This window comes from Pogoniulus pusillus, chromosome 17 (genome assembly GCF_015220805.1).
Source record: "Pogoniulus pusillus isolate bPogPus1 chromosome 17, bPogPus1.pri, whole genome shotgun sequence".
NCBI classification, from domain to species: domain Eukaryota; kingdom Metazoa; phylum Chordata; class Aves; order Piciformes; family Lybiidae; genus Pogoniulus; species Pogoniulus pusillus.
Window position 1 is genome coordinate 4,334,540 of NC_087280.1, and position 18,102 is coordinate 4,352,641.

At 45.7% G+C, this 18,102-nt stretch overlaps 1 protein-coding gene and 1 long non-coding RNA gene across 3 annotated transcripts in view; one reads left to right on the top strand and one right to left on the bottom strand.

Moving 5' to 3' along the window:
• The window catches only part of PEAK1 (pseudopodium enriched atypical kinase 1), a 138,940-nt gene that overhangs the window by 60,098 nt on the left and 60,740 nt on the right, over window positions 1–18,102 (top strand). For both annotated transcript variants that reach the window (XM_064157312.1, XM_064157313.1), the window contains exons 2-3: window positions 1,654–1,824; window positions 14,463–14,554. The gene's annotated coding sequence lies outside the window, so the exon portion shown is untranslated. The remainder of the gene's footprint in view (window positions 1–1,653; window positions 1,825–14,462; window positions 14,555–18,102) is intronic.
• The window catches only part of LOC135182833 (uncharacterized), a 47,755-nt gene continuing 42,243 nt past the window's right edge, over window positions 12,591–18,102 (bottom strand). The window contains exon 3 of the long non-coding RNA XR_010305321.1: window positions 12,591–12,738. This is a non-coding gene — a long non-coding RNA (uncharacterized LOC135182833). The remainder of the gene's footprint in view (window positions 12,739–18,102) is intronic.

Below are 18,102 nucleotides of genomic sequence, written 5' to 3' on the forward strand. Positions count from 1 at the left end.
ATCTACCAAGTCCCTTGTCCTTGTAGCCAGAAAAAAAACAAACCTTTGGAAGGGGTTAACATTTTTTGCTAACACATTGCCTCGTTGAGAGTCTTCAGATACATGTTTAATGCAGCCATTCCATGCCATCAAGTGCTTGCTGATTTTTCTGTTCTTGATAATTCAAAGAGCTCTGTAACATGCAAATGTTTTTGCTGATGAGTGTTATTTTTAACTAAGGGCTGTGTTGTTCTCTCACTACTTTTCTGGAGGGTTTTCAGGACTCTGTTCTCCTTTCTGTTCTTCCTCTATATCATATTTCTGGCTAATCCCATCTGCAAAAGCAGATTGGTTAGTAACTCTCACACAGGCTGGGAAGAGAACATTAAATCTTCTCAATACAAAGTCAGCTTTTAACTTTTCTTTAATGTCTCCATTTAGATGATGAGCCAGAAGTTGAAGTTTAAGACTTAATTAGTGGCCATTCCTTTATCTGCCTTCAGCAGGAGGATATTCATCCTTCTCTTGAATTGCATTAAACACACATTATGTGTTTCCTCTTATGATGGCTCTTGCTCACCTCACCTGTTGCTGCTCATCTGCAAATCTATTTCAATATCTCCCTTTCAAATGTCCTAACAGAATGGTTTTGCTGTGGCCACTGTTGTCAAGGCAGTTTGCTTATGCCGCTCAGCAGGTTTGCTTGTCACCCTCAGCAGTGCTGTAATGTCACAGTACACTCGTGTCTGCTCACCAGATCCTTTCCACAGAAGCTATAAGCACTTTGCTCCATGTTGTCTCTGAGTATCTTGATGCAAATAAGTTTTCCAGGTGTTTGTGTTTCTTTCCACCAACTTTGTCATCCACAAATGTGTTCATGCTTGAAGCCAAGGAAGCAGAGTACATGGCTATGGGAGGGAGCAGGGAGAAAAAAACCAAACCTAAACGAACCCAAAAGAGCTAGGCACTGCTGTCTCCTTGAGTCATTCAGAAGCCCTCTGGGAGCATTAGAGGCACAGCTTGGCCACTGTCAGCAAACCAGCCAATGCTTCTCTGCTGCACTACTGGGAGATGAGCGTGCTTAGAGATGTCTGTCTTCAGTTAGGCTGGGTTAAGGTTATTTCAGTAACCTACTGGAATGAAGGTTTAACCACCATGGACTGGTAATGTGCAAACAGAACTGACACAAAGGCGTGTGCTTAGGTTCTCTTAAAACATGTCATACATTTAGCTAGTTTTCTCCTTTTTTGTTCCAAGCTCATTCTTCCTATTTTGTTTTAAAACTGTAATTGGAAGTAAGGAAATTGCCAGGACTGCCTGTTACTTTCCCTGGGAAAAATCTTCAATTATAGCAGGCCCTTCTTCAGTCTGTGTGCTCCAAGTCTTGCTTTTATTGCAAAGCCAGTAGTGTGACTGCACAGCAGATAAAATTGTAAGAAGCCTGCAGCAGTATGCTCCTGGGGTTCAGAAAAGAAATCTGAATGCTGAGGAGGAGGTGAGTCTGATGTGCCAACTATGCAGCCAGAATTCAGAATTCAAGTGTCTTTTTTATGTGGCTCTTGTAGCACTTAAGAGATCAGGAAGTCACTAAAGAAGGAGAATTACCAATAAATGGCATTTGAATTTTGTTTGGAGTAACATCTCTTTCTCTCTCTCTCTCTCTCCCTCTCTTAGAAAATGTTGCTGTCCTGACTAGCAGCCGTGAAGAGAAGGGAGTGAGGCAGATTTGTCTGGGGAAGTAGGAAGTCTTGACATGTCCATTGGGATTTATTGCCAGTAGCTGCTGAAGGTTTTGCGAAGCCACCCACTGACACTGGAATGGATGCCGTGCCTCAGACTTCAATGGTAACTAATTTTTGTGATTTCCCTTTATCTCCTCAGTACAGTGTCATGAGATAATTTCTGTGGATTGTAGAGGATGTTGTTACACAGAAACATCCAGGTTGGAAAAGCTTGGTGATCCTCAGGATCACCAAGTCCAACCTATTACCCTACTCTAGAAGATTCACCTTAAACCGTATCCCTAAGCACCACATCCAAACGACCCTTACATACATCCAGGGTTGGTGACTCTACCCTGGGCAGCTCATTCCAGTCCCTGACCACTCTCTCCATGAAAAACCTAATGTCCAAACTAAACCTACTCACCCTCAGCTTGAGGCCATCCTCCCTTGTTCTGTTTCCAACTACCTGTGAGAAGAGACCAGCAGCAGCCTCCCCACAATGTCCCTTCAGGTAGTTGTAGACGGCAATGAGGTCTCCCCTCAGCCTCCTCTTTTTCACACTTACCATCCCCAGCTCCCACAGTTGCTTCTCATAAGATTTGTTCTCCAGGGCCTTCTCCAGCTTCGTTGTCCTCTTCTGGACCCACTCCAGCACCTCCACATCTCTCTTGTATTGTGGTACCCAAAACTGAACACAATACTCGAGGTGTGGCCTCACCAAAGCCAAGTCCAGGGGGACAGTCACCTCCCTATTCCAGCTGGCCACAGCATTTTTAATCCAAGCCAGGAGGCCATTGGCCTTCTTGGCCACCTGGGCATGCTGCTGGCTCATCTTCATCTACCTGTCTATTACAACCCCCAGATCCCTTTCTGCCACACAGCTCTCCAGCCACGCTGCCCCAAGCCTGTAGCATTGCTTGGGGTTGTTGTGACCCAAATGCAGGACCTGGCATTTGGCCTTGTTGAAACTCATCCTGTTAATGTTGGCCTATGGATCTAAGCCAGTCCAAGTCCCTCCAAAGAGCCTCTCTACCCTCATTCAACTCAACACTGCCACCTAACTTGGTGTCATCTGCAAACTTACCAATGACACTCTCCATGCCTGAACCAAGGTCATCAATAAAGACATTAAACAGAAGTAGTCCCAACACAGATCCCTGAGGAACACTACCAGTGCCCAGCCACCAACTGGATTTAACTCTTTTGACCCCCCACTCTCTGGGCCCTTCTGTCCAGCCAGTGCTTTATCTAGCAGACAGTGTGCTCCTCCAAGCCATGAGTAGCCAATTTGTCTACAAGAACTGTGTGGGGAACAGTATCAAAGGCTTTTTCAAAGTCTAGGATCACAACATCAACAGCCGTTCCCTCATCCAGTAGCTGGGTGATCTTGTCATAGAAGGACATCAGGTTGGTCAGGCAGGACCTGCCCCTCATAAACCCACACTGACTTGGCCTGATCCCCTGGTTGTTGTCTATATGACGTATAATGGCATGTGAGATGCCCTGCTCCATGACCTTCCCTGGTACCGAGGTCAGACTGACAGGTCTATAGTTTCCCAAGTCTTCCTTTCTGCCCTTCTTGTAGACAGGTATTACATTTACTAGCTTCCAGTCCATTGGCACCTCCCCAGTTAGCCAAGACTTCTGGTAAATAATGGAAAGTGGCTTGGCAAGCAGTCTGCCAACTCCCTCAGCACTCTTGGGTGCAGCCCATCTGCCCCACAGACTTGTGTGTGTCTAAGCAGCTCCATGGTCAGTGACTGCTGCCTCATTTATTGTGATGTCCTCGATCTGATTCCCCTCCCTGATGCCTACTTCACAAGGGTGGGTGCCCAGGGCACTGCTGGATCTGCTGCTAAAGGCTGAGGCAGAGTAGGCACTGAGCACCTCTGCCTTCTCCGCATCCTTAGTCACTAGGTTTCCCTCTGCATTCAGTGGGGGATGGAGATTTTCTCTACTTCTTCTTCTCACTACTACCAGAGTTTAAACAGAGTAATCTCACAGGACGTTGGATGAATCTGCAATTTTGTGAGCTTCATTTATTAGTGAGAAGTTGGAATTTTCGTATCTGATGGTTTACTTGGTAGTTGAAATTTCTTCCCGAGGGTTCATCCTATCTCTTCACCATTGAAAACCAGCATCAGGTGTTACTATTACTCTGTTAGTGGCTGTCTTCCTGGCAAAGCTGCTGTTTGGAACAAGCTGCAGAGACAGCTCTGTCCTTGGTTTTAGTGATGTGGTAAGTACTTGATGTCAGTTGTAAAACATGAGAAGACACTGAAGGCTGCTCATCTTTACTAATGATTGACAGGTCCTCCAAAATCTTTTTCCTTTTTCCATCTCCTTTTTTCATTTGCTGTTGTTACTTGCTTATCCTGTTCTTTGCCCCTTTGTCCATTCATAATCAGGTATGAAACACCTAAAATGCTTGTATCCTGTACTTGAGACCTGTACTGTGTCTCCACCAGGTCAATGTACTAGTCAGGAATACAGAGATGCACTGCTCTTTCTAGTTGAAGTGGGAGCAGAATGACCTTGGCTTCTAGGTAGCCAGTTGCATGCTCTGTCCCTTGACAAAAACAGGTGAATTGTAACTAGCCACTAAAATGAGAAGGTTTAAAGGGGAGGTGGGAATTACCACACCTTTAGAAGACTAAGATGATGTTTCAGTGTCTTTTGAGAGAGGAGAGCTTTAAGAGGTCTTTGTGCTCTTCTCAAAGCCTTGCTGAACCTACATACAATAAGACTTTCCTAAGTTTGGTGACACTTGCTAGAGAACAGCAATGACATATCCCAATATTTCTGCCTTTGGGTGGGAATAAAACAAAGGAGATCTCTACCTGTTGTGGGTTTGTCAGCCACAGTTTAAAAAATGTTGAGAGTTGAGATTTTCAGATGTTTGTAGTGGTTGTTATTTTTTGGAGGGAGATGGAGCAGGTCTGGCAGTGACCTTCATGTAACCATATTCAGAGTGCTCTTCTGACCCTCACAGGTACAGCTTTTCCCCTTTATCAGGCCATTTACTGCACCCACGTGTTTTTAAGGGGAGAACTGTTGTTGGCCTTGCATATTTCTGTCCTAATTTCTGTGAAAGCTCAAGGCAGGGTTTTCGAGAAGGCTCAGTTAAGGTTTCCTGTCTGAAAGCCACATGGAGGCTGCTTATGTCCCTTGTGCGAGAACAGCCAGGAGAGCACTGAGGAGCCTCCTGGCCTGAAGCATGCAGCTTGGCCAAAGCATCAGTTGGTCAATAGCTGGTGGGGGTTCTCCCTATCTGGTTTCCCATCTTTACAGGTTTGTTGCCATAGCTGCTTGTTTATTGTGGTTATTCCATAGAATCATCACAGAACCATAGAATGGCTCAGGTCAGAAGGGACCTTAGAGATCATCTGCTCCAACCTCCCTCTTCCCTGGGCAGAGATGCCTCTCAACTAGACTTGGTTGCTGAGGGTTTCATCCAACCTGCCCTTGAATATGTCCAGGAATGGGACTCCCGTGGTCTCTCTGAGCAACCTCTTCCAAATTCTCACCATCCTCAAATACTTCACCCTAAGACCTTCTCTCCCTCAGCTTAAAACCATTTCTCCTACTTGTAGTGCCACATCCAGCTGGCAGACGGTCACTAGCGGTGTCCCTCAAGGATCAGTGCTGGGCCCCATCCTCTTTAACATCTTCATAGATGATCTCAATGAGGGCATGGAGTCAGTCATCAGCAAGTTTGCAGATGACAACAAGCTGGGGGCAGATGTGGCTGGGTTGGAGGGCAGAAGGGGTCTGCAGCAGGACCTTGACCACCTGGACAGATGGGCAGAGTCCAATGGGATGGGGTTCAATAGCTCCAAGTGCAGGGTGCTGCACTTTGGCCACAACAACCCCATGCAGAGATACAGGCTGGGGTCGGAGTGGCTGGAGAGCAGACAAACAGAAAGGGATCTGGGGGTGCTGATTGATACCCACCTGAACATGAGCCAGCAGGGTGCCCAGGTGGCCAAGAGAGCCAGTGGCATCCTGGCCTGCATCCGGAATGGTGTGGTCAGCAGGAGCAGGGAGGTCATTCTGCCCCTGTACTCTGCACTGGTTAGACCACACCTTGAGTACTGTGTTCAGTTCTGGGCCCCCCAGTTTAGGAGAGACATTGAGATGCTTGAGCGTGTCCAGAGAAGGGCGACGAGGCTGGGGAGAGGCCTTGAGCACAGCCCTACGAGGAGAGGCTGAGGGAGCTGGGATTGGTTAGCCTGGAGAAGAGGAGGCTCAGGGGAGACCTTATTGCTGTCTATAACTACCTGAGGAGTGGTTGTGGCCAGGAGGAGGTTGCTCTCTTCTCTCAGGTGGCCAGCACCAGAACGAGAGGACACAGCCTCAGGCTGCACCAGGAGAAATTTAGGCTGGAGGTGAGGAGAAAGTTCTTCCCTGAGAGAGTCATTGGACACTGGAATGGGCTGCCCGGGGAGGTGGTGGAGTTGCCATCCCTGGGGCTGTTCAAGGCAGGATTGGACGTGGCACTTGGTGCCATGGTCTAGCCTTGAGCTCTGTGGTAAAGGGTTGGACTTGATGATCTGTGAGGTCTCTTCCAACCTTGTTGATACTGTGAAGAAGAGAAGGCTGTCAGATTCCATTCATTTGCAGTGGTGATAAATGAAGCCTGAAAAGGGCTGAGGAGAAAAATGTTCTTTTTCTGACGAGTTTTCAAATTTACTGTGCTCTTTTTAATGTTGGGTTTGGGTTTTTTTTCTTATCCTTACCAGTGTGATGCTTTCTCTTTGAATGTGTGCACTCACTCTCTCATTATCTGATGAGAACAAGAGAGTAACAATTTCAGTTCCCCTGTTCTTATTTTGGAGAGGCTGTGGAGCTGGGACACTTCAGTGTGCTTTCAGGTTTCTGTAAGACACTTCAGAGCCCAGAAATACTAACAGCATATGTTGAAAAGTAATGCTCTTATTCTTGTTAAGGAACCACCTTAACATGGCTTTTATTCTTCGGGTTTGGAGAAGATACAACTAGTTCACAACTGTCATCATGTTAGAGGAAAAATTCTTTAGAAACTGGAAGGTGATGTTTTGTTTGTTACTTTGTACATTGCTCCCTGGCAGGGCAACTTCTTTATGCATCCAGCCTTTGTCAGAAAAGCAGTGACTGTAAATCTACCAGGGATAATGGCTTCAGCTGAGGTAATAGGTTCCCATAATTGTTGCTGTATTCAAATCACTATTATTTAGCTGATAAAAGTGACAGTCAGTGGCCCTGGAACAGAAATAACAATGCCATGTGATAGATTTCCCTGCTGGCACAGGAAGATCTTAATAGGCTGAACACCAAGAGGTTTGTGTAGTTGGGGAAGTGCTGGGTAAGCCAAGCAAGAGGCAGTGTGAGAAGAGCCAGGGGTTGCTGACTTGAGCATATATCCTTCCTGCTGGAGGTGCTCCAGAGTGGCCCAGGTGGGAACTGATTGAGGGTGCCACGTGAACTGATTCTTTGTGAGAACAGCTGGAGGATGTTGCATGGGAGGTGCTCTTGGCTGAGGAATTTTGAATGGGAGGGTTTTCTCTCAGCTTGAGAACACATTTTTTCCACTTGACTCACTGAGTGAAATCAGAGTGATAAAATTTCTCAAAGCAATGTTGAATTGGTTAGAATAATAAAAGGTGCATTTATCATCAGGAAGGAAGACCGAAATAAGGGGAAAGATTCAATGAAGAGGAAGTCACCACCTTCTCGGTAACAATGGAAGGTTGCAGGGAGCTGAACAAGCTCTGTTCGACAGCCTGCCTGGTTCTGCAGCCACATACAGTCAGTTACTGTTGGAGAGAATGTTTGTGACCCTGCTCTCCAGCTCCTCTCCCACACACAGCACCCACTTAGGCATTTCTCCAGGGACACTTTGCGGTGGAAGGACATTGCAGTGGGAACAGGTTTGCAGCAGTTATGTCTTTGTGCAGAATGCAAGCCTGTGTCTGCATGAAAGGAAACTGCCCACCACTTCCTGCAGAATCCATTTTTTTTCCAGGAACAACAGCAGCTTTTGTTTCTTCTCTCTGGCTTGGCACGTAGAGCAAGGAAGGAACATGAAATACTGGCACTGGAGTCTGGTGTGATTGATGTATACTGTGGATAAAGCTTAGGTACCTGCAGAAGGCAGGGAGGGGCCATTGGCTTCAATCTATTTTTAAGATAATAACCATAAAAATATTCTTTTACGATTGTACACTCCCATGCTGCGTTCCCTTTGTGCACTCCTGAACACTTTGCCAGACTTCAGCTGCTCCATCAATTACTTTGTCCTTAACAGTTTGAAAAAGTGTTGGGAGTAGAGGCATAAGGTTCTGCATGCTTCCTCTGCAGCTCAGGCTGGCTCCTTCCCCACCAGTGTTTTGGGAATCCCAGAATTATATCATTAAACCAGGGAAGAGATCAGGGCATTATTTCAGCCTCATTTTGGTCAAGAAGAAAAAGGATCAAACCCCCAAGATTTTAGCTCTACCTCAAAGATAGCTAAGATACTTAATTCAGGATGTGTTTGGCTTGAGTGGATTGAGAAAAGAGTTTCTTCTTCCTTGGACACCTGGCTCACTATTATTTTGGGCCCAGTTGAGGTAAACCTCAACTGGAAAAAGCTGTCTGGACCCAAAACCTCTAGATATCTGAAGGTCCTGATTCAAAATGGAAACAGTGACAGAGTAAGCAACAGTAACAAAACCGTGTGTTAAGCATCCCTGTAAGTAGTGCTTTGCACAGGGCAGTTCTGATTGCTCACAAACTTCCATTAATCTTCTGCTTCCCTCGGGCTGACCTATGAAATCTGCCCCATCACAGGTATGTTACAAGCATTGGCCTTGTCAGTTCCTCTGATAAAAGGAGGCTGGTGCTTGTGTTCATTGCATTAATGCTGGTGTGATGGCTGTCTCTGCAACCTTCGCGTAAGCAGGACAGGAAAGCTGGAAAAATCATCCCCGTAAGGTGCAAAGGAATCATTCCAAACCAAACTGCTCTTCATTTGAAACCGTTGTACATCAGGCTACAGCATCCTTGAGCTCTTCTTGTGGCAAGGTGGTAGACTGCTTGTTATGGGAACAATGTGAAAGAGGGCCAAGAGGTGAGGTCTCCACTTGGCATTTGTTCAACATCCATAAGAAATTCTCCCTCCCTGGGTTTCCATCATGAGACACTCATGTCTTTCTCTTTGTCATTTCATTTATCAGCTGTTCAGTTGGTGATAATTAGATTGTAGTTTTCATGTGGGTCCTTTCATTTTTCTCTAGGCTGTTATTATGTGATGTGGTCTTGGCAAGACACATTCCCAGGCTTGAAAAACACTGCACACATCTCAGATCCTGCCAATTAAGGAAATGATCAGCTTCTAGGGTTGAAAAAGATAATCAACACACTTGAACCTGCTGCAGGCAAAACCCACCTTGTACAAGTAAGAGTAGCTCTTACCCAGTTGGAAAAGATTACCTGTGTAGTTGCCATTAGAAGATTTCTGGTTTCAGGAGCTGCAGCCTACAGTCCTGGTGCTGTATTTTTGCTACAACCTGTATATGCAAGTGGCTGCATTAGCTCCATGCTGTTCCTGTTAGGAAGTAGCATATTGGTGCTTATGTAAATCTCATCCTTCTGGCCTGCCTGCTGATATCAGGAGCTGAATGGTGGCATGAGAGAACAGAATCCAGCCACAGCTAAAAATACACCTGGGCAGCAGTCACCTCGGCATGTGTTCGAGGCACTGGGAGCTGCTGCTGCTCTGTGGAGTGCAGGGAGCCCTGCTGCCTCCAGGATCTAGGCAGACTCACATTCTCCTCGACACTACAGCAACTTCCTTCAACCCTCTCTCTTGTCTTGCCTTTTTGCACAAAGAATTGGAATGTTGGAGGCTTTATTAGCAGGTTGTCCAGAATGCAGCTTCTCCTTTCAAAGCTGAGCTTCCTTAACTCACCTCAGTGTGAGTCTCTGAAAATGCTTCCAGAAGCAGTTGCTGCTGACACTTTCTTCCTTTGTTCTTACAAAGCAGGATTTTTGGCCAGCTCTGTCATCACCATCTTAAGTATGAACATTAGAATACAGGTATTTGAAGCAACAGTGCTTCACAGATGACTAGGTAGAGGGTTTAATAGACTTCAGAAGAGTTCCCAGAACAGCCCAGCTTGCTCTTTTTCAGCCATACTGTGTACATCATTCTGTACAGCTTAACCTGTTGTTTTGTGAAGCTTTCATTTTTGTTCCACCACTTTCTGTGTACTCTCCAGAGACAAACTGCAGGTTACACTTTAACTTGCATGGCTGTGGTGACTCTGATTTGCCTTACAGTGGCATTCCAAAGATACTTAGGAGAATTCAGACTTTTCCTATGGAAGGAATATGTCAGGCAGCATGCAAACAGAACTGGGACTGTTTGTTTTTCGACAGTAGATAAGGTGTGAGGGCAAATGAAATACAAAATGAAAAGAATCTCTATTCCAGATTCTTGAGATTCTTGCCTCCCCACCCAGATCTTTGATGAAGGCTGCTAGTTGGCTGCTGAGGTACGTGATGGTTTTGTCCCTTATAGCCCTACCCAGGATCTGACACTTACTGATGAGTTACATTTCTCAATGTCTTTACCCACACCTTTCGTGGTGTCTTCCTGCTTTTATGAACATTTTTGACAGGTTAAAATACTTTTTTCCCCCCCAGCATGTTTCTTGAACTAATAACTAGAAATAAGAGTTCCAGGAACTTGATTAAAAAGCAGTGAAAAAAGTTTTCTCCTCATCTCTACAGCACTATCTGGCTGAACAAGCAGTCAGAGGGATTGAATCTGTCTGAAGTATGCTGTAGACAGAGAAACTGCTGAAAATAGAACAGAGGGTGACAACTTTCTCATGTGTGTACTGACTGCCTCTTTCAGGTTTGTTTTTTGCTGCAAATGCAGCTCAGGTATCTCATGATTTTAAAATGTATTTGACTACAGACAGAAGGGATGTGTTAGCAACTTTGCCTCCCAAACATTCCAGACTTCTCAACTGCCATCTTTGCCATCCTCTCCTGTAATAGTTTCAGAGTGTAAGCATTGGCAGGCAAGTCAGTGTATTTAATTTTGGGCATACTACTATTTGGTTTCAACACCCATATAAAGCTTACTTGGGAAGTAACACAAACCCACAATTTTAGAGCTGGCATACCCTGAGAATTGAATGTGTGTTACTACAGTAATGCCTATCAGAGTCTTTGGGTGTTATTTCCTTACGTCAGCATTGTGGCTTCAAAATATTGAATTTTAGGAGTTGATCTGAGTGGATTTACAGATAGTAATAATGTGCATCCTCAGCAACTTGGCTGATGACATCAAGCTGCAGGGAAGAGATGCCATCCAGAGGGACCCTGACAGGTGGGCCAAGCCAGCCTCATGAGATCAAGTGCAAGGTCCTGCACCTGAGTCAGGGCAATCAATATAGGCTGGGCAGTGACTGGCTTGAGAGCAGCCTTGGGGAGAAGGACTTGGGGGTGATGGTGGACAAGAAGCTCAACATGAGCCAGCAGTGTGCACTTGCAGCCCAGAGAGCCAACCAGAGCCTGGGCTGCAGCAGAAGTGTGGCCAGCAGGGTGAGGAAGGTGATTCTCCCCCTCTGCTGTGCTCTGCTGAGACCCCACCTGGAGTACTGCATCCAGTTCTGGAGCCCCTGTTACAACAAAGGTCTGGAGGTGCTGGAGCATGTCCAGAGAGGGGCCATGAGGATGATCAGAGGGCTGGAGATGCTCTGCCATGAGAACAGACTGAGAGAGTTGGGGTTGTTAAGTAGGGAGAGGAGAAGGCTCCAAGGAGACCTTCTTGTGGCCTTCCAGTATCTGAAGTGGGCTACAGGAAAGGTGGGGAGGGATGACTTAGGATATTGGATAATTACAGGACTGGGGGGAAGGGAGCAAAACTAGAAGTGAGTAGATTCAGATTGGATGTTAGGAGGAAGTTCTTCGCCATGAGGGTGGTGAGGCACTGAAACAGGTTGCCAAGAGAGGTGGTGGAAGCCTCATCCCTAGAGGCTTTTAAGGCTGGGCTGGACGGGGCTCTAAGCTAACCTAATCTAGTGTGAGGTGTCCTTACCTACAGCAGGGGCTTGGAACTGGCTGACCCTTGAGGTCCCTTCCAGCTCTGACAATGCTGTGATTCTAATCAATATTTGTGAGTTTGATTTTGTTGTTTTTTTTTTAATGGAAAAGGTATTTCTTCTGCAGATACAGAAAGATAGCACCCAGCTCACAGAAGGGAGACCTCATCTTGAATACGGTGTTCAGTTTTGGGGTCCCCAGTTTAAGAGGGACAGGGATCTGCTGGAGAGGGTGCTATGAGGATGATTAGGAGACTGGAGGGCATGGCTTATGAGGAGAGGCTGAAGGACCTGGGGCTTTTTAGTCTGGAGAAAAGAAGACTGAGAGGGGATTTAATGTTTATAAGTATCTGAGGGCTGGTCAGGATGAGGGGGGGGGGGGGGGGGGACAGGCTCTGCTCACTGCTCTCTGGGATAGGACAAGGAGCAATGGGTGTAAATTGCAACAAAAGAGGTTCCAGCTCAACATAAGGGGAAATTCTTGATTGTAAGAGTCACAGAGCACCAGAACAGGCTCCCCAGAGAGGTTGTGGGGTCTGCATCTCTGGAGCCTTTCAAGGCCTATCTGGATGTGTTCCTCTGTGATCTGTGTTAGATAGGATTGTCCTGCTCTGGCAGGGGCATTGGACTCGATCTCCATGAGTCCCTTCCAGCCCCTAACATCCTGTGATCTTGAGATAATCCTTGCCTGTGTCTTGTATGAATGTGTGTTACCCATTTGCAAGACTTCAGCTGATAATATCCATTGAACTTTATTTCACTGATAGATATAAAAATCAGCTTTGAATATCTGAGCAGCAGTGACATACTTCAGTCTTGCATCAGGATTTGGTTAATTATCGAAGTATCAGTGCGAAGAGAGCAGACTCCAGCTGGTTGTAATTAGGGCTGAATTGTTCTTTGCCTTCAAGACAATTTTTACATTCATGGGATCTGCAGCTTTCTGTTGTCCTCATTTCCTGTAACATAGAAGTACTTGTTTCTCAAAGAATTAAAGAGGGGCAAAGAGGGAGAGAAATTGTGCTGATAAATGTTAGTAACATCCTTAGAAATACGCACTGCAGGTTTAAAGGGGGAAAAAAAAAAGGAGGAAAAAATCCACCAGGAGTCATGGCCAAAGTGTTATTTCAGCTGATGAGAAGCAAAGATGGATCTTTAGAAAGCACAGTGGCTTCTATAAAATCTGAAATCTGTGTTCTGTAAATCCTGCTCTTAATGAGAGACCACCAGCCTGTGTGAGAGGAAACTTGGATAGCAAATCATAGAATAGAATAGAATCATAGAATCAACCAGGTTGGAAGAGACCTCCAGGATCATTCAGTCCAACCTAGCACCCAGCCCTATCCAGTCAACCAGACCATGGCACTAAGTGCCTCATCCAGTCTTTTCTTGAACACCTCCAGGCACAGCAACTCCACCCCCTCCCCTGGCAGCCCATTCCAATGCCAATTACTCTCTCTGACAACAACTTCCTCCTAACATCCAGCCTAGACCTCCCCTGGCACAACCTGAGACTGTGTCCCCTTCTTCTGTTGCTGGTTGTCTGGGAGGAGAGACCAACCCCACTTGGCTACAACCTCCCTTCAGGTAGTTGTAGACAGCAATGAGCTCTGCCCTGAGTCTCCTCTTCTGCAGGCTGCACCCCCCCAGCTCCCTCAGCCTCTCCTCACAGGGCTGTGCTCCAGGCCCCTCACCAGCTTCATCACCCTTCTCTGGACACCTTCCAGTATCTCAGCATCTCTCTTGAATTGAGGAGCCCAGAACTGGACACTTGTGGCATAGAACAGTCAATGAAGATTCAGGAATTCAGTAGCCATGGGATACAACACTAGGAGTGTGATCTAGTGCATCCAGTTTGTTGAAGAAGGTCTCTTTTGTCCTGCTGCTGCTGAATTCTCAGCACTGCAGAACTAGCATTGGCTTTAGGAGTGTCCTAGCCTCATCTGCAGTGCTCAGCTCATCATGACCTGTGCAGCCTCTCTCGTTATCAGTCTTTACTGCAACTCAGGATCGAGAGCAGTGAGTTTCAAAGAATTACTCTTTGGGGAAGAAGGAGCCTTTTGTTTAGTTGGCATGTGGAATTATGCTTTGGTATTTCAGGGCATCCAATGTGGAAGGTGTATGCTAGAGAGTGGGAGGAAAAAGAAATTCGAAAGCCAACTGCCATGATGATTTGAAGAGCATTTGTAAATAGCTACTAGCAGTCCATAGCCCCTCCTGAAGTACACTAGTCTGTTTCTTGAGAACAGCTGAAGGCAGGCCGTGTCTCTTGTCATAACCTGAGCCAGTCACAGTTCCCAAGGAGACCATCTGCCCCCAAGGCATCTGTTGGGCAGAGGAACGATGCTCATGTGGGCCTTGCAGCAGAGGTGGTGACAGACTGCTCTGCTCTTTTGAAAGGCAGGCTGGAGCAGAATGGAAGCATTTTATGCAACGTGGTGGTCAGTGTGAGCCCAAGAGCCTCAGAGGATTATATGCCTGGAGTCTGTGATGCCTATGGAGAACTTGCTGCCCTTTCTCTGCTGGAGTCTCCACTGCTTAGCACTACTGCTTGGGGTGCAGAGCTAGAACAGCTACTCCACTGCTGCTCCACACCGGCTGAATGTGTGGTGTTTACTCCTTAGATTCCTGAGCACACTTGACTTGCTGACCTGACCAAACAACTTTCCCTCCCCATCCACAGGTGGATGTGCTGCAGTTGGAAAGCTGAGTCTGTTCAGACGTGTCAGGAGAACAGCAGAGCCAGCACAAGAGGAGCAGTGAGGCTGCATCAAGGTGAGCATCTTCGACTCATTTTAGTGTACATTTGTACATTAGGCTTTTCTTAAAACAGCATAAAGGGAGATAAGGAGGAATTTAACCTGTATGTCTTTCTTTCTCAACTATTGGTTTTCTGTATTAAATGCAACTGGAATATTTTCAGTGGCAGCAAGAGCTGGCTGTGTCTCTTAGTGATTGCCTTCCTATCTGTCTGTACTTTCTTTCCAGATTTAGATCTGTTCAGGCAGGCATTCCTAGCAGTGGCTGTGCAGATACCTCCAAGCTGCACGTAGAAAATGTTTTTGAAGTGCTGTCATTTAGCTGCTGTTGCTCAACTTTCTGATTGTGAGCAGTCACTCCTCGGTGCTGTGACTTTGTTCACTAGACAAACATAGGTAATTTGTGCCTAAGACTGTGTTGCAGGACTGAAGGGCAGAACATACACACAAGGAAATCTTTTCAATTTTGTGCTGAAATAAACCTTTTCAAATCTATTTTGTGTATTTAATTGCATTATTAATAGAGAGCTTGCTATTTAGAGAAGAATGCTTTACTTACTGAACTTCTGCTGTGGAAGTTTATCTTCTCGAAGCACAGAATTTAGAATCACAGACTCTGTTTATTGACTGAAAGTAAGTCTTAGTCCTCAGTACCTAGATAATTTCCTTGGAACCTTGACAACTGTGGAGAAACAGGTGAACAGCTAAGTAACTGACAGCCAGATCTGTGTGGATCCTAGAATTACAGAAGAGCTTAGATTGGAAGGGACCTCGGAGATCATCTACTCCAACCTCCCCACCATGGACAGAGATGCCGCACAGCTAGACTCAGTGGCTCAAGGCCTCATTCAACCTGGCCTTACCCTCAGGAAAGAGTCATTCACAGTGTCCCTGGGTAGCCTGTTTCAGAGTCCCACTGCCCTGGTACTGAAGAACTTCTTGCTAAGATGCAGTCTAACCCTACTCCCCCTCAGCTTAACATGAGTGTACTGCAGCTCTAGCTGTACTCTAGCGAATCGCTTACGCGTGGTTTGGTGTCAAGTCTTGCAACTATCTGCTGGTAAAGGGAGTGGGAGCACTGTCCTCCTCCCATTGGGCAATCATGGAATCACAGAATCATTTTGGTTGGAAGAGACTTTTAAGTTCATCAAGTCTAATTATTAACCCAGCCCTACCTGGTCACCACTAAACCACATCTCTCAGCACCACATCTACACAGTTTTTCGGTCCCTCCAGAGATGGTGACTCCACCACTGCCCTGGGCATCCTGTTTCAGGGCTTGACAAACCTTTCAATGAAGAAATTGTTCCTCATGTCCAACTTAAACCTCTCCTGGTGTAACTCAGGGCCATTTGCTGTTGTCCTATAAGTTGTTCCTCGCAAGAAGAGACAGATCCCCATCTGGCTCCAGCCTCCTTTCAAGGACTGGTAAAGAATCAAAAGCTCTGCCTTCAGCATTCTTTCTTTACAGGCTAAACAACCCCAGTTCCTCAGCCTCTCTCACTAGCCCTGTTCTCCAGACCCTTCACCAGCTTTGTTCTTCTCTGGACATGCTCCAGCCTCTCAGTGTCATTTGTGTAGTGAGGGACCCAAAACTTAACCCAGTATTTGAGGTGTGACCTCACCAGTGCTGCCTCTTCAGCCTAGTCTGGCACTTAAGCAAAGGAAAGGGAAGTGATGGGGGAGAAATTGAATTCCTTCCCTCTCCATGAGTTCCCTTTACTCAGTTTTGGTTTTCAGCAGTGGAATTTACTGCAGGGTCTCATAAGCACCAATACTGGAGACACAGCTGTGTGGTGGCTTACACCACTGAATGCACCAACGATGGGACATGACAGGCTTCACTGTGTTTCCACTCCACGTAGCCACAACCTCCATTCAGCATGTTTCTATTTCAGTGGCTTCAGCAATCTGAAGGTGATGTGCTTTGCTTTCCAAGCACATCAGAAGAGAGTTCAGCTGTGGCTAAAAGGCTCAACTCTGCCATGGTTCATGGTGTTCCATCCTGTAGTTGCCCTTACATACCTAACTGCCTTGCCCCACACAGAGGTGTCCTGCAGTTAGTGTTAGATCTAACTTCTAGCACGAGGACTGACGTTTCATAGTTGATAGCTGAACACTGCAGTAACCTCTTTCTGCAGCAGTGTGCCACAGAAGGAATGGCTTTCGTGTTGAAACCTGATTGGAGCACCCTGTAATGTTTAATGCATCATTTTAACTGTGCTCTCCAAAAGCCTAGTATCTCGCTATGTTATTATCTCAGACTCTGCAGTTTTTGTTTCTTATTTAAATGTCCTATCTCACTTGAGATTTAATGTAATTAGAACCAGCCTGTGGAAAAATCTTTTTCTATTATGTCATAGCCATTGTTCCAGTCAAGATGGTAAAACAAATCAAACAGGATATAATGAAAATGATAAAAGCATTTGCAAGAGGCAGTTTTCCTGAGGGAAGTAAGAGGCAGCACCACTTCTCATTCTGCTTTCTATTGCTAAACATGGTATGTGCCTGAAATAACCCTAGTGAGACTTGTCTGATACACCTGAGAGTAGAGCCAGGTACATCTGTCTTAACTGGTAGAAGAAGGAATCCAAAGTGGTGTGGCAATAAGCCTCTTGTGCTGTTAATATTGCTTTATCACCCTGTTTAGCCAGCAATGTGTCTACTTGCCAGCTGAAATCCACGTGGCAGAGTTGGGTCTACATTCATAAGCACCTCCTCAGATCTTTTTTCTTCCAGCTGTAGTATCTTGAATGAGGAGGTGCATCCAGAGTGTAGAATCTGAAAAGCTCCTGCAAAGATATTCATTCCCTAAGCTGTAGTGTAACATGTTCTTTGGACAAGTGATGGTCCTGGAACAAAAAGGTAGCCAAGAGAATGGCAGAGGCAGAGTCAATTGCATTGGTCTGGCTTAGAGGGAGGATTGAGGTGAGGCAGGAGATCTAAGCCAGCCCCTTGCTGATGTCTCTGCTTGTGTGATTTCTGAGGAGTTTAGACATTACTCTACATCTTGTAGCTTTGATAGGAGGTTTATAATTTTATGTCAGAGCTGTTTTGCAGCATCTTTTCTCTTTGTGCACAAGCCGCTTGTGAATAGGCCTTTGTATTGCCAGCATGTATTACAGTCATCTGTATTAATTCACAGTAGTATCGATAAACTTGAAGTCACACAGGCTTAATCAAGAGGCTGCATGCCAGGGAATATTGTTTTAAAAGGAGTGCTTTTACAGGGTGATGAAATTGCAGTCTGGCTGTTAGCTCCCAGCAGCTGCATGTCGATGGATTGAGTTGCACAATGCCCTGCCTTATTCATCTGCTGCTGGGATGTTAGGCTTCTCTTGGACAGTGGAGCAATCAACCAAGTCTGTTCTCATACAAATTTCAGAGCAACAGGAAAAAAAAAGATGTTTTTCAAAACTTAATGACAGAGAATTTGAAATTATTAACATTCTCAGGTAATTCAAGTGATCAAAAAATCATTAATTTAATAGCAGCAAACTATTCTAAAACTTGAAATGTAAGTAAACAAAACCAAAAAAAAACAAACCCTACCTGAAAATATTC